Raw genomic sequence first — 15168 nt, 5'->3', positions numbered from 1 at the left:
TCAGCAAAAGACACCACCTTCACCCCATGTTTTGTGACTATGTCGGCTAGCGGACGCTGCGGACGCATATAGATATTAAATAACGTCAGGCTAAGGGCAGAGCCCTGTGAAACCTCTAGTAGGAGGGGTTGGATTTCAGACTTAAAAGAATGTTTGAGGACTTGGAAGGATCTATCTTGAAGAAAATGCTTAATCCATTTCAATGTACCTCCTCTGACCCCAGCATCCCACTGCCGTTCCTAAAGAAGGCCATGGGATACCGAGTCAAAAGCCACACTATGGTCCAGCAAGATAAGCGCTGCTGTCTTACCTTCACCTGCGGCCATTTTCAAAACTTCGGAGTCTAAAAGTAAGGCAGATTCAATGCTATATGAAGCTCTGAAATCTGATTGTGTTTCATGAAGTACCTGGATATCTCCTATAAACTTAGTCAATTGAAGGTTAAGTAATTTTTCTGCTATTTTGGAAAAAAGGGAGCAGTGATGCTGGTCTCAGATATACTGGGAGCATGGGGTCTAAGGTGGGTTTCTTCACCAGGGGGACCATCATCGCATGTTTCCAGTGGCTTGGGACTTGCCCAGAGCTGAAAGAGGGCTTCATAGAACCGGTCCAATAGCTTCCTTCCCTAGTAACAGCGTGTTAGGGGAAATAGTATCCATGGGGGAAATCGATTTCACTTTTGCAAGAAGTTGCAATATATCTCTTATTGTGGGTGCTTGGAAGTTGAAAAGCTCTCTATGAGCGAATTCATCTTTAGGAGGCATGATTTTGAATTTTCTACTGGTCTCAGGAAAAGTATCATATATGTTCTTGATCTTTTCAGCAAAAAAACTAGGCACTTCGTTACAATAGTCGGTAGAAGACGACATCAGTGCAGTGACACGCTCCAAACATGTAAGTTCTTTAACTATACAGAAAATATCTTTGGGAGCATCCTTAGCAGAATCAATTATTTGCACATAGAAATCCCTATGTGTTCTCCTGATCTGCTTATAGTAGTATTTTAGAGCTGCACAGTATTTTAGTTTGTCCTCCGGTTGATAACTCCTCCTCCAGAGATGTTCTAGACGCATACATTCTTTCTTAAGGGTTAATAGTTCTACTGAGAACCATTTCACTGAAGGATTAGGATGGGAACTATTGCAGGGTTTCAGAGATGCTAAGGAGTATGCTGCCTCAGTGATCCAAGAAGTGATTTGCTTACTAAATATCTGAGGGCAAGCCTCCAGTTTCGGGGTGCTTAGTGTCAGATTGGCGGTAAAGGCATCTGGAGTTAGTTGGGACCATTTCCGGCTCAATTTGGGCACAGTGTGCTGTTTTGACTGGCCCAAAGCTTTCCACGATATTAAGTGAAAGGATGAAGTGGTCAGACCATGCCACAGGCATTGGTGGGGCTTCTATATGAACACTATTAAAAAAATATTGTTGAGGGTGTGTCCCTTAACATGAGTTGGGGTATGCACTTGCTGCACCAGTCCTAAAGCCTCTAGTCCAGTTATAAACTCAGAGGTCTCCTGACTACTCTTGTCATAAAAATTTAGATTCAAATCCCAAAGGATTATACAAGTCAGGTAGCAAATGGCATAAGGGGGTAACATCTCTGCCAAAGCATTAATAATTGCTCCAGCCGGGCCCTTAGGCCTGTAGATTAAAGTCCCAGACATAGACCAGTCACTATTATAGGATATAGTAAAGAATGCCTTTTCACAACCATAAATCGGCAATTCAGTTATTTATACCTGAAAGTCCTTTTAAAAGATCACAGCCAGCCCCCCCCCCCACCTCTCAGCGATGGTCTATAACTTCTAGAGATGGCGTAACCCTCATGTACCATCTCCAGGATATCCGGAGCTGACTGCCCTTGAAGTCAAGATTCCACTAGGAACAGCCCCACTGGCTCTTGCTCAGTTATTAGTTCAAAACTTTTATGCTTATACTTACTTAAGGACCTGCAGTTTAAAGAAAGACATAGTAAAGAACTGGATCTGGGCTCTGGAGCCCTCAGGCTCCTCTCTCCCTTAGATACGATATTGAATGAGAAATGGCACCTACCACAGCAAATTAGCTCTAGCACCAACATCTATGGAATGAGGCAGTCCTTGGCTGCTTCCACTCTGAGGGATATGATCTCTGAGGAAGAGTAGCACACTGCCCCTCTAGTTGAATCGGCAGGGGTCCTGGCCCCTAGCGCCTCCCAGGCATGAGGCGCAGACAGGCTTACTTTTGGTGCGTGCACCCGCTGCTCACAACCACTGCACGGCCATGGATTTGTAGCACACCTCTAAGAGCGTGGCTAAGAAAGGAGCGAGATAAGACTGCAATGCAGTACAAGAGTATAAAAACATAGGTTACAAATGTAAGAAAATAAAAAAGTGAGCCCTATAACTCAGAGTGCAGGGAAGCCTGGCCTAGTGTAACTTCAAGGAAACAAAAGGTAAATAAAAGTAATGAAAGTGGTGCGGGAGCCAGGCAAATCCCAGCACCTAATGCGCTTTATAAGGAAACAAAGGTAAATGGAAATAATGGAAGTGCTATGGGAGACAGGCAACTCCCAGAGCCTAGTTCGCTTACAAGGAACAAAGGTATAACATTTTAAAACAGTTAGGCTTGGTCAGGAGCATATGTTCTCACCATAAGGAATACAATTCATTGGGGCTGCGAAGCTGCCCTTAATTTGTAGCCCGCCTCTAAGGGCGTGGCTAAGGTCTGACTTCGACTCCAGAGATCGAGAGCAGCCGGCTGAAGAGGATGGTACGCAAGAAAGGAGCGAGATAAGACTGCAATGCAATACAAGAGTATAAAAACGTAGGTTACAAATGTAAAAAAATAAAAACATGCATGTTATAACACAGAGTGCAGGGGAGCCAGGCAACTTCCAGCTCCTAGTGAGCTTTACAAGGAAACAAAGGTAAATGGAAATAATAGAAGTGCTACGGGAAGCAGGGAACTCACAGAGCCTTATTTATGAGGCCTCCTGCGCCATCAGAACGTCACTTTTTGTGACGTTCTGTGGCGCAGAAGCCTGCGTGATATTTATCAGGCAGCACTAAGCCACTTTTTTTGGCTTAATGCTGCCTGATAAATATTAGTCCCTTTAACGGAGTGTTCTGCATTAAAGGGGCGTGCAATGGGTGTTGCTGGGGGCGTTCCCAGGAACATCCATGGCCTTTTGAAACTTCCCCAGATTTACGAGAAATTGTAAATCTGAGGCAGTGTCAAAAGCTTACGCCTCCCCGGGGGAGGTGTAAGGGAGGCTTTTTCTTTTTTTTCCTTTTTATATGTAGGCTTCATTCTGCAGCACACATAGAAAGAGGAAAAGACTCTTGTGATTGTACAGAAAGGTTTCCCTTCCTGTACAAAAATAATCATCCCCGCAAGGCCGGCACCCTTGCGCCATTGTGCAAAGGTGCCTGCACTGGCACAGGCAGCCCATTGTGCGCCTGCGTTCGGGAATAGCACAGAAATGCGCTGTATCTTATAGATTCGGATATAATGAAAGCAAAAAACTCCTTCTCCTGAGTTTGGCAGTTGATAAATAGTGCTAAATGCCCAAGAGGGCATTTGCATCAATAGGGGGGGGGACTAGATTGTTGCGTGGGTTACCAAATTTACACCTTAATATGTATCAGACCAAAAAATAGCGTGAAAATATTGCAAACACAAAGATTAAAAGTTTCATACATTTATTAAAACATAATTAGAAAATAATAATGACACATTATTACAAAACAATTTCAATGTTATGCACATTCGTCTTTGCTGTTGGCCAGCTCAAATAAAAACTCCAATTTTTTATAAAAAATGCCAGTGGGCATAAATACACAAGTCTACATGTACATCATAAGGAACAAACTGTCGACGCGGCGTTTCGGTGCCTCGAATACTCTCGCACCTTCTTCTGGACTTGTTCATATAAATCGTATCTAAAAAAACATGTCACAATACATTTCATTAGGTCCAACATTTAATCTAACAATTGCACATTGATTCATTAACGTTTACACTGATATCCTATTATTTGGTAACCCCGTAACCTTGTGATCTGAGTCTAATCCCTTAGTCCCCTGTAATACTAAGTTGCCACCTCTTAGTATTCCTAAGAGAGAGGACATGACTAGCGTGATATGTTTTTATCGCTAGGATGGGGTGTCAGCACTTTTACTTTTCCAACACCAATGATGTGGGCTTTGAATAGATCTAAAAGGGACAATCAGATCTCAATCCCTTCTTTCTTATAGAGTCCCACCCACAGGTACCTCTATGTTCTTACCCAGGTATATATTTTTCCTTCCTGGCAGTATCTTCTCGTCCAGGAAAATAGTCCAATAACAAGGTAACTAAAATAAGGTGCGTTTCCTCCTAGAATAAAAAAGAGGAAAGCGAACAAAACCTCCCTAGGACAACACAAGAGCTGAAGAAAACCTGCTCAGAAACCGAGAAGATACTGCCAGGAATGAAAAATATATACCTGGGTAAGAACATAGAGGTACCTGTGGGTGGGACTCTATAAGAAAGAAGGGATTGAGATCTGATTGTCCCTTTTAGATCTATTCAAAGCCCACATCATTGGTGTTGGAAAAGTAAAAGTGCTGACACCCCATCCTAGCGATAAAAACATATCACGCTAGTCATGTCCTCTCTCTTAGGAATACTAAGAGGTGGCAACTTAGTATTACAGGAGACTAAGGGATTAGACTCAGATCACAAGGTTACGGGGTTACCAAATAATAGGATATCAGTGTAAACGTTAATGAATCAATGTGCAATTGTTAGATTAAATGTTGGACCTAATGAAATGTATTGTGGCATGTTTTTTTTAGATATGATTTATATGAACAAGTCCTGAAGAAGGTGCGAGAGTATTCGAGGCACCGAAACGCCGCGTCGACAGTTTGTTCCTTATGATGTACATGTAGACTTGTGTATTGATGCCCACTGGCATTTTTTATAAAAAATTGGAGTTTTTATTTGAGCTGGCCAACAGCAAAGACGAATGTGCATAACATTGAAATTGTTTTGTAATAATGTGTCATTATTATTTTTAAATTATGTTTAAATAAATGTATGAAACTTTTAATCTTTGTGTTTGCAATATTTTCACGCTATTTTTTGGTCTGATACATATTAAGGTGTAAATTTGGTAACCCACGCAACAATCTAGTCCCCCCTATTGATGCAAATGCCCTCTTGGGCATTTAGCACTATTTATCAACTGCCAAACTCAGGAGAAGGAGTTTTTTGCTTTCATTATATTGTTGACCCAATCCTTTTCCTGTCAAAAGGGTAGCTCCCTCTCTAACATTGATCTTATAGATTCGGCGCATTCCTCCCCTTTTCTTTTGCCGTAGGGAAGCGCAGCAGGAAGGCCTGCTGCGCCTCCCTACGGCAAAAACTCATAAATGAGGCCCCCAGTGCCTAGTGTGCTTACAAGGAACAAAGGTATACATTTTAAAAACACGGGCCAGTTAGGCTCGGTCAGGCGCATAGGTTCTCACCACAAGGAAAGGAATCCGTTGGGGCCACGCAGATGCCATTAATTTGTAGCCTGCCTATGAGGGCGCAACTAAGGTCTGACTCCAACTCCAGAGATCGAGAGCAGCCGGCAGAAGAGGGAGGTATGAAAGAAAGGAGCGAGATAAGACTTCAGTGCAGTACAAGAGTATAACAAGCATTTGCAATGCAATAGTTCTCGCATTTGAGAGTTTAAGCTAATGGCATTGTAAATGACAAAGGCTTTTATTTACCTGTTTTGATAAATAACATATAAATAAAAGTCTTTGTCATTTATAATACCAATAGCTCAAACCCTTGTAAATGCTAGACCTATTTCACTTTAAATAAGCTGCTTCCATTGTTCCAGACTGCTTGGAAAGTGAAATCATGCATGGCACGCTGAATGTTGCAGGAAAGCATGTCATGCCTGTAGTAGGAGAAACTCATTAAAGAAAATAGTGCTTACAGACTAAATAAGACATACTGTGTAACAAACGAAGTAAAAGGGCCAGTCCTCATGGGAAGTTACAAATGAAGACAAGACGGTACTAAGGAGGGACTAATAAGCCTATTAATGAATCAGAAGACAGCATTGATGAAGGACAATGACAGAAGCCAATGAAAAATATGGGCGGAGAGAGGGCCGAGCTTCAAGTCCATACTCGAATATAGCATGCCTGGCAGAGCAGCGCATGCGCTGCCCAGGCTCAACCTAAAAAGTGGGAGTCAAGGGGCTCTAAAAGAGGCACAGCAATTGTGATGTAGAATCATGTGTTTGATAACTTCATAGACTCTTACTTGACTAAGAGTAACCAAAATAAGCAGGCAGCAAGATTTATTTAACAGTTAATAACAATACTGTAATCGGCGTCATCAGGAATAAAAGCCTTAACAATATACATTTAAAAGTTAACTGTACTTTGACTGTTTGCTAGGACTACCGGTGTAGAGACACACATGCAAAAGAGAAACTTAGTTATTTAGTTGGAATAAAATATTATGTAAGACCTTGGAATAACAACACTAAAGTAAAGTATCCAGTACGGACACTGACCAGTAACCATCTCTGCCACAGGACCCAGAGAACGTGTCTTGGAAGTGACATTTGACTATAGTTCATTATTTGCAGACATTGGGAATGCTCGGAGGCTTTAATAGATCTGTTTGCCTTCTGTCCTGTATCTGTGAACATTGGGAGTGCTTAGAACCCGGCTCAGTTCTGATAGTGAGTTTAATTAAAAACACCTTGACAGGATCCGCAACTATTGGGTGGGCATTTAACTGGGGTGGGTGGGCATAGCTGGCAGCAATACCTCCACCCACCTATTGATGTGATCCTGTTGACTTGGCACGTAATCCTTGCTTTACTAAAATATTTTGGTGATGAATTGTGAGCAGGACCCACAACATGCAGCATTTGCATGGTGCTCTCAAACAAGCATTCCTGACTGCTACACAGGTTCTCCTACTTGGCCTAATTGTTTGTTCTTGGGACGATCTTGTTCTCCCTATGCCTTTGATTCGGCGGTAATTTCACAGTAATTTCTCAATGCAAAACCTCATTTACCTCTAGTTTACCGCTTAAAGGTGATTGAGTTTTGCCACTGTGTTTCATCATCAGGAGACTGTATTTAAGCTTGAAAAATCAAATGCAATTAATATTTAACCCAATAAGGAGAGTTGTGAATAGTTTTAATGGGTTTTATTGCCTAGTTAAAAGTTAAGGTTCTCTGACTCTTTATTCATTAATCAAATATCAATCAGGTTACAGAACTGAAAAATAGGAAAAAATAGAATTATTAAAGAACATACTATAGGTTGCATACAAAGCAGTTCATAAAGGAAAGGGAATGAGGTATAAAATGTCAGTCAGAACTCTTTAAAGAGTTTCAAGAAAAATATAATTCAAGAGTTTTGCAAGGCTAATCAATAATAAATAATTGGCAATAATCTCCCATAAAGAGAAATAAATGCATACGACAAAAACCTGTCCTGCTCTCTCAGCTGCTCTCTCTTTGCTGCTCTGTTCATCTGTCTCTCTCTCTCTGTCTAACACAGGGGCTGGGTATGGCCCCCACCCTTCTCTGAGGCTTCGCTGAACCTTCTCGGCTTAGCAACCAATATTTAAAGCAAAAATTAATGTGATGGTGTTTGTAGCTTGTCCAACCAGATTTTCAGGATACATCGGCACCCATGGGCTGACTGGTCACGTCATCAATCAGGCGAATTCTTGTATCACATTTGAGTCTTGCATTAGATCACTAACATCCTGACGTTTTTGTAACAAAAGTATTAATTATGCGGAAACAGAAAATGCATAGTATAAGAAAAAAGTGTGCTTTGCACTTTTCACTCCATTTTATTAAATGAAGCAAGCTTTGTTTAAACAAAACTGTAACTGATAAAAGTTTGCAACCTTAGCTGCGCCCTAAGAGGCAGGCTACAAATTAATGGCAGCTGCACGGCCCAAACAGATTCCTTTCCTTGTGGTGAGAACCTATACTCCTGACCAAGCCTAACTAGTCCATGTTTAAATGTTATGCCTTTGTTCCTTGTAAGCACAATAGGCGCTGGGAGTTGCCTGGCTCCCTTAGCACTTTTATTATTTCCACTGGCTCCCTTAGCACTTTTATTATTTCCACTTACCTTTGTTTCCTTGTAAAGTGCACTAGGCACTGGGAGTTGCCTGACTCCCGGAATACTTTTTACACTTGTAACCTACATTTTTCTACTCTTGTACTGCATTGCAGTCTTATCTTGCTCCTTTCTCGCTTACCTGCTGCTTCAGCTGGCTGCTCTCGGTCTCTGTAGTTGAACCTTAGCCACGCTCTTAGAGGCGGGCTACAAATTCATGGCAGCTGCACGGCCCCAACGGATTTGTTTCCTTGTGGTGAGAACCTTTGCTCCTGACCAAGCCTAACTGGCCTGTGTTTTTAAATGTCATACCGTTGTTCCTTGTAAGCGCACTAGGGGCTGGGAGTTGCCTGGCTCCCGCATCACTTTTATTACTTTCATTTACCTTTGTTTCCTTGTAAGCGCACTAGGTGCTGGGAGGAGCCTGACTACCTGCACTCTGTGTTATAGGGCACAAGTTTTTTTATTTTATTACATTTGTAACCTACGTTTTTTTAGGTCGAGTCTGAGCCAGCGCGCAAGCGGTGCTCTGGCGATCTGGTGTATGTACTGTACGGCGGAGAAGCCCTCCGACATTTGCCATTGGCTTGTACCTTTGTCCTTCCTAAATGCTGGCGTGTGATTCCTACATAGGCTTGTTAGTCCCTCCTTAGTACAGCCATGGCTAATAGCCCCTTTACTTGGCCTTTACACCTACGTGTACTTTTTCTTTTTTTCCCCCTCTTCGATTACTGGCTCAGCACAGCACCGGCTTTCAAATGAATGAGGCACATCTCATTGTGCAAAGCTTGCCCGCAGTTTTTTTTAAATTAACATTTTAAATAATAATGGCGGCTGAGCGTCCTTTTTCCTCTGCCACCCGGTCTCACCTTTACAAACGAGCGAGACAGATTGGCGTTGCCAGTGCTTTTTTTCTTTAATATGCAGGCCGCTAGGTGAGGTGTGCATGATCTTTTCTTTAATGAACACAGTGTGTGCAATGCTTTTTTTTAAGGGGACAGCTCTTAAAAGCTCTCCTGCCGGGCCTCCATCTGGTCTACGAACCCAATGCAGAGGCCCTCTGCCTGTTTTCTTTAATGAACATGACTACCGCCTTGATTTTGTTGTTTTATTAAACACAACTCTACTGTCACCCTTGAGTTGGCAGCCAGGTTTCGTGTCTCTCATGCAAATAAGGAGACCGACAGCAGACAGGGTACACCCGTCTTTATTCTCTCCTTCTTACACCCTTTCTGCCCTCTTATTTTCCCCTTTCCAGTTCCTCTCTTCCTGTTCCTGTCATACATGGTCCTGATGTGGCACGCCGGGTCAGGCATGACGACACTACAGGTAGGTCTCTTAATAGTCCTCTGTGGTCAGAGTGAGGGGCGCCCTTCTCTTGATTCTCTCAGACTCACTGCAATTTCAGGTTCTTCTTGGTCTTCAGCTTCTCAGCTTGATTCATCGGAATCACATTCTGGCTCCTCTGATCGGCTGCATACTGCAGGATTGCATTTCTTGAAGTGCAACACATTTTGTGTAGTTCTCTTGGTCTCAGATGCGGCTGTGATCATGGTTCCTTTCCGTCTCATCACTTGTAGTGGTATGGCACAGTAGCGACTGTCAGCCTTTGCCTTTAGTTCTTGCCTGACTAGCACCCAATCTCCTTCTTGAATGTCAGACACTTTAGCGTGTCGATGACCGTCCGCGTACTATTTCATTTTCGCGTTCTTGATTTTGCCAAGACTCACTAGTGTCCCGTGATCCGAGGTCGAGGGCATTGAATTTATAGCGATGTCTGTGGCTGGTATTCTGTTACGTGGAGTTCTTCCGAGCATCAAAGTGTTAGTGGTGCTATGCGGCGTTGTTCTGTATGCTCGTAGTACCTCGTTGAGTGCTGGTTGAACGTCACGTTGGGTCAGTTCGGCTTGTTGTATATTTTTCTTCACAGTGGCCATGAACCTTTCGATAATCCCATTGGCTTGAGGCCACATGGGAGTGATCTTTCTGTGTCTGAAGTTCAGGTGTCCTGCGAACTCTGCAAAATCGTGTCCTTTGAATGGAGGGCCATTATCCATTTTCACTACTGTGGGGATTCGAGTGACTCTGTTGCGACACTTCGGCACTTCAATTTCATCAGCTTGTAAAGCCTGAGACGTAACTGGTAGATTTCCTTATAGGCGTTTACACACCTGAACATCAAAACGTGGAGGAGTGGAGACATTTGGAATTGGTGATCTAGCACAGGGACCACCAGCCCTAATTCTATTAAATGCATTCCAAAACAAAACCGTTCTATATGCCCTAATGTCACCATGTCTTCTAATGCTTGTTTTTTTTCTCTGTTGCTCGCAAAACTCCATTCTATTAAGAACAAGCACTGGCAAATCTAATATGTCTTCCTTGTATTTCGAGTCCTGACTAAAATATATTTAAAAAAAACTTTTAACAGTGAAAGAAATTTAAACAGAAAGCAACTATGAAATAAAGAATAAAGAATTTAACGTGTGATAAATTGGCACTCTTTTGAGATGTGAAATAGTCTTTCATACATTGCAATGTAAGCATCCAAAAGGAGGTAGAATGATCCATTAAACAGCCAATAGCATCAAGTAAACGAAAGAGCTAAGGATCCGTTAAAGCTGGGCCCACTATTTATATATTTTAAGGAACTGGAAACAATACGTCCGGGGCGAGTGCGCTGTCAAGACGACCTTAAATGCACTAACAATGGAGGTAAAAGCGTGCATCGCATGAGAGCTACACCCAGAGCATTAGGTGAGTCAGCTGCTAGAACATGAAAACTCGGGAATTAACGTAAACATTTATAATTAATGCAGCGGGATTTAATTTGTTACAATTACCAAGTGGGTCTCTGTGTCAGTGGGGATGCAGGTGCTAAAATAAAGCCTAGCTGCTACCGATGACTGGGTCGCTAAGTGTCTGTCACGGTCCCTGGTGTAGTGTTGTCATGCCTGACCCGGCGCGTGACGTCAGGACCAGGCATGACAGGAACAGGAAGGGAGGAAAGGGGCAAATAAGGGGGCAGAAAGGGTGTAAGAAGGAGAGAATAAAGACGTGTGTACCCAATCTGCTGTCTGTCTCATTATTTGCATGAGAAACACGCAAACTGGCGACGAGGGTGGGATCCGTAAGGGACCCCCAACCTGCGCGCACCCAGATGACACGCCACGTTACCTCCTGTGAGGCAGAGTGCTTTCACCGACGATGTGAATGCCCGCTGTGCAGTGAACTGCATCAGAGTCGGTGCCTGCTGTCTATGCCGCTACGGCCAACACTGGCAGCCGCCTCGAGTTTGCACCAACCCCAGAACTCTAGAATTTCACGTGCCACATCTAGTTGGGGTAAGTCTCACTGCCACGTGCCTGCACACGTCTGTCCTGCTCGGCAGCCATATTGTCAGGCCCCATAGCATTGGAAAGACCTTGCTAACATTCCGGTGGCCATCTTACAACCAGCTAAAGAAGAAAGCACCACTACTTCTACCAAGAGAGAGAAATACGATGATACTCCTGAGCGTCATGGTTGCACACTGCACCCTCATATTAAAAGACACCGCTCAAACACACTGCTAAGTCAGGAAGAGCAAACAGAGTTGCTTGCACGTCATCAGGTCTGCGCCCCCTAGAACCCTTGATGCTTACATCTGGGAATAGCATGGGCAAAGTTGGTTGGAAGATTTCGAGGACTTTCATGAAAGTATCGCGGGTCAGTTACCCCAACCAACATCTTATCGCCTTGCGTAATCTGTTGGGCAAAGATGTCGGACAAATCATCAAAGAACTAACACCGGCCACATCTGCTTTCTATTCAGATGTAAAAGAGGCGCTAAACAGAAAATTCCTCCACAAGCGAAATCTGGATTACGAACGTTACACCTTCAACTTAGCGTCCCAAGAAAAAGATGAAGTGATGGGTGACTTAATTACGCGCCTTAAACGTCTAGCTTGATACTGTGAATTCAATAACTTCCCTACTGAAGATGCACTTCGCCTACAAATCATAGATGCCAGTCCGAATCCCTGCGCTGCCATCTGCTGAAGAAACACTACTTACTAGACGACATCGAAGAGCGATTAAATGACCAAGCTGAAGAACACACAAAAAAGATGGAAGCAGGCAAGACGGAGAAACGTGAACAGGCTTTTTGATTACACTCTCTGACAGACTCACAGCGCCAGTCGGATCATCTGAAATCCTTGAAACCCACAAGCCAAACTCACAGCGGAAACAAGAACAGCAACACTCGGAGACAACCATTGCAGTGCTATCACTGCGGCCAAGATTACCCTCCCACAGGCCCATGCCCGGCTCTGGGACAACAGTGCCACTGCTGTGGGAAAGACAATCATTTTGAAACAGTGTGCCAAACTTATCGCAAGGAGTCCACGCCAGCGAACCGAAACCCGGGCCTTGTCATCACCCAAGAGCATTTTGAGAGAGAAGGGACCGATCAACTAGCTCATCAAGATCCAGTACTCGGTCACACCTCTCCTATCTGTCCCAACGATCGTCATAAAGGGAATCATCAGCCCTAACTCCCTTATCTCGAGACAGCGTGAGTATGTATGCATGGTAGCGGACCATGACCGACTAAAGAAATACCCCGCAAAGTTTATTCTAGACAATGGAGTGTCACTCAATTACATATTCACAACCGAGTACAAGAAGATGAATCCAAAACCTAAATTGCAGCCAGTCACTGTGCGTGTCTACACCTCGATGTCCAAAGAACCACTGCTGTGCCTTGAACAATTCTGTACGTCTCTGACATATGAAGACAGAACAGTTCATATGCAAATCCACGTCATAGAAGGCCCTAAAGCGTCTGACTGTCTTTTCAGCTTACCCACAGCGCTAGTGGAAATTCTGTTCAAAGTTGATTACACGCCTGATATCATCAGCAAATTTCCAAAATTGTTCTCTGGACTAGGAAAACTAGTTCATTTCAAAGTCCGATTGCATATAAATGAACAAGGGACACCTGAGGCCCAACACCACCGGAAAGTACCTTTTCAAGTCCAGCAAGTGGTGGACAAAGAGCTGCAGGATCTACTGAGAGCGACATCATAGAGAGAATAACTGGACCCACCCCATGGGTATCACGAGTGGTGGTCGTACCCAAACGGGGAGTAGCAAACATAGTGCGTCTCTGCGTGAACATGCAAACCCCAAATACAGCCATTGAATGTGAGCGGCATCCAGGAACCCACATCAGCGACATGATCACTCGCCTGAACTGAGCAAAAATCTTTTCAAAATTAGACCTAAACAAGGGGTATCATCTGCTTGAGCTCCACAAAATGTCCTGGTACATCAACACTTTCACCATGCACCAAGGGCATGGTGGCAACGGAGAAAGCACTAAGGGAGCGGGTCTGGTTCTCATCCCTTGACCAAATGGTAGAAACCACACTCCAAGACTGCCCTCAATGCCAACTAGTAGGGCGAGAAGAACTGCAACCCGCTTCAAATGTCTGACATCCCAGACAGCGTATGGCAACAAGTGCCTATCGACTTCTTTGGTCCATTGAAGTCCGGGTAGTACAATATTGTGATCATGGAGTAGTACTCCAGATTCCCCATTGCACAAGTCTCATCCACAAGGGCAGCCACTAGTATACCTGTCATCCACAAAGCACTTGCTGCGTGGGGAATCCCCACAGTAGTGAAAATGGATAATGGCCCACCATTCAATGGACACGATTTTGCAGAGTTTGCAGGACACCTCAAGTTTAGACACAGAAAGATCACTCCCATGTGGCCTCAAGCCAATGGGATTATCGAAAGGTTCATGGCCTCTGTAAAGAAAACTATACAACAAGCCGAACTGACCCAACGTGACGTTCAACCAGCACTCAACGAGGTACTACGAGCATACAGAATAACGCCGCATAGCACCACAAACACTTTGATGCTCGGAAGAACTCCACATAACAGAATACCAGCCACAGACATCGCTATAAATTCCATGCCCTCGACCTCAGATCACAAGACACTAGTGAGTCTTGGCAAAATCAAGAAGGCGAAAATGAAATAGTACGCGGACGGTCATCGACACGCCAAAGTCTCTGACATTCAAGAAGGAGATTGGGTGCTAGTCAGGCAAGAACAAAAGGCAAAGGCTGACAGTCGCTACTGTGCCTAACCACTACAAGTGTTGAGACGGAAAAGAACCATGATCACAGCCGCGTCTGAGACCAAGAGAACTATACAAAATGAGTTGCACTTCAAGAAATGCAATCCTGCAGTATACAGCCGAGCAGAGGAGCCAGAATGTGACTCCGATGAATCAAGCTGAGAAGCTGAAGACCAAGAAGAACCTGAAATTGCAGTGAGTCTGAGAGAGTCAAGAGAAGGGCCCCCTCACTCCGACCACAGAGGACTATTAAGAGACCTACCTTTAGTGTCGTCATGCCTGACCCGGCGTGCCACGTCAGGAACATGCATGACAGGAACAGGAAGAGAGGAACTGGAAAGGGGAAAATAAGAGGGCAGAAAGGGTGTAAGAAGGAGAGAATAAAGACGTGTGTACCCGGTCTCCTTATTTGCATGAGAGACACAAAACCTGACTGCCAACTCAAGGGCGACAGTAGAGTTGTGCTTAATAAAAAAACAAAATCAAGGCGGACGTCATGTTTATTAAAGAAAACAGGCAGAGGGCCTACTGCTTCGGGTTCGTAGACCAGATGGGAGGCCCGGCAGGAGAGCTGTTAAGAGCTGTCCCTTTAAAAAAAAGCATTGCACACACTGTGCTCATTAAAGAAAAGACGATGCACACCTCACCTAGCAGCCTGCATATTAAAGAAAAAAAGCACTGGCAACACCAATCTGTCTCGCTTGTTTGTAAAGTTGAGACCGGGTGGCAGAGGAAAGAGGACGCTCAGCCGCCATTATTATTTAAAATGTTAATTTAAAAAAAACTGCGGGCAAGCTTTGCACAATGAGATGTGCCTCATTCATTTGAAAGCCGGTGCTGTTTGTAAAGTTGAGACCGGGTGGCAGAGGAAAGAGGACGCTCAGCCGCCATTATTATTTAAA

This window comes from Lissotriton helveticus, chromosome 6 (genome assembly GCF_964261635.1).
Source record: "Lissotriton helveticus chromosome 6, aLisHel1.1, whole genome shotgun sequence".
Classification (NCBI taxonomy): Eukaryota; Metazoa; Chordata; class Amphibia; order Caudata; family Salamandridae; genus Lissotriton; species Lissotriton helveticus.
The sequence above is the reverse complement of the archived record's forward strand: the minus strand, read 5'-3'. Positions refer to the sequence as shown.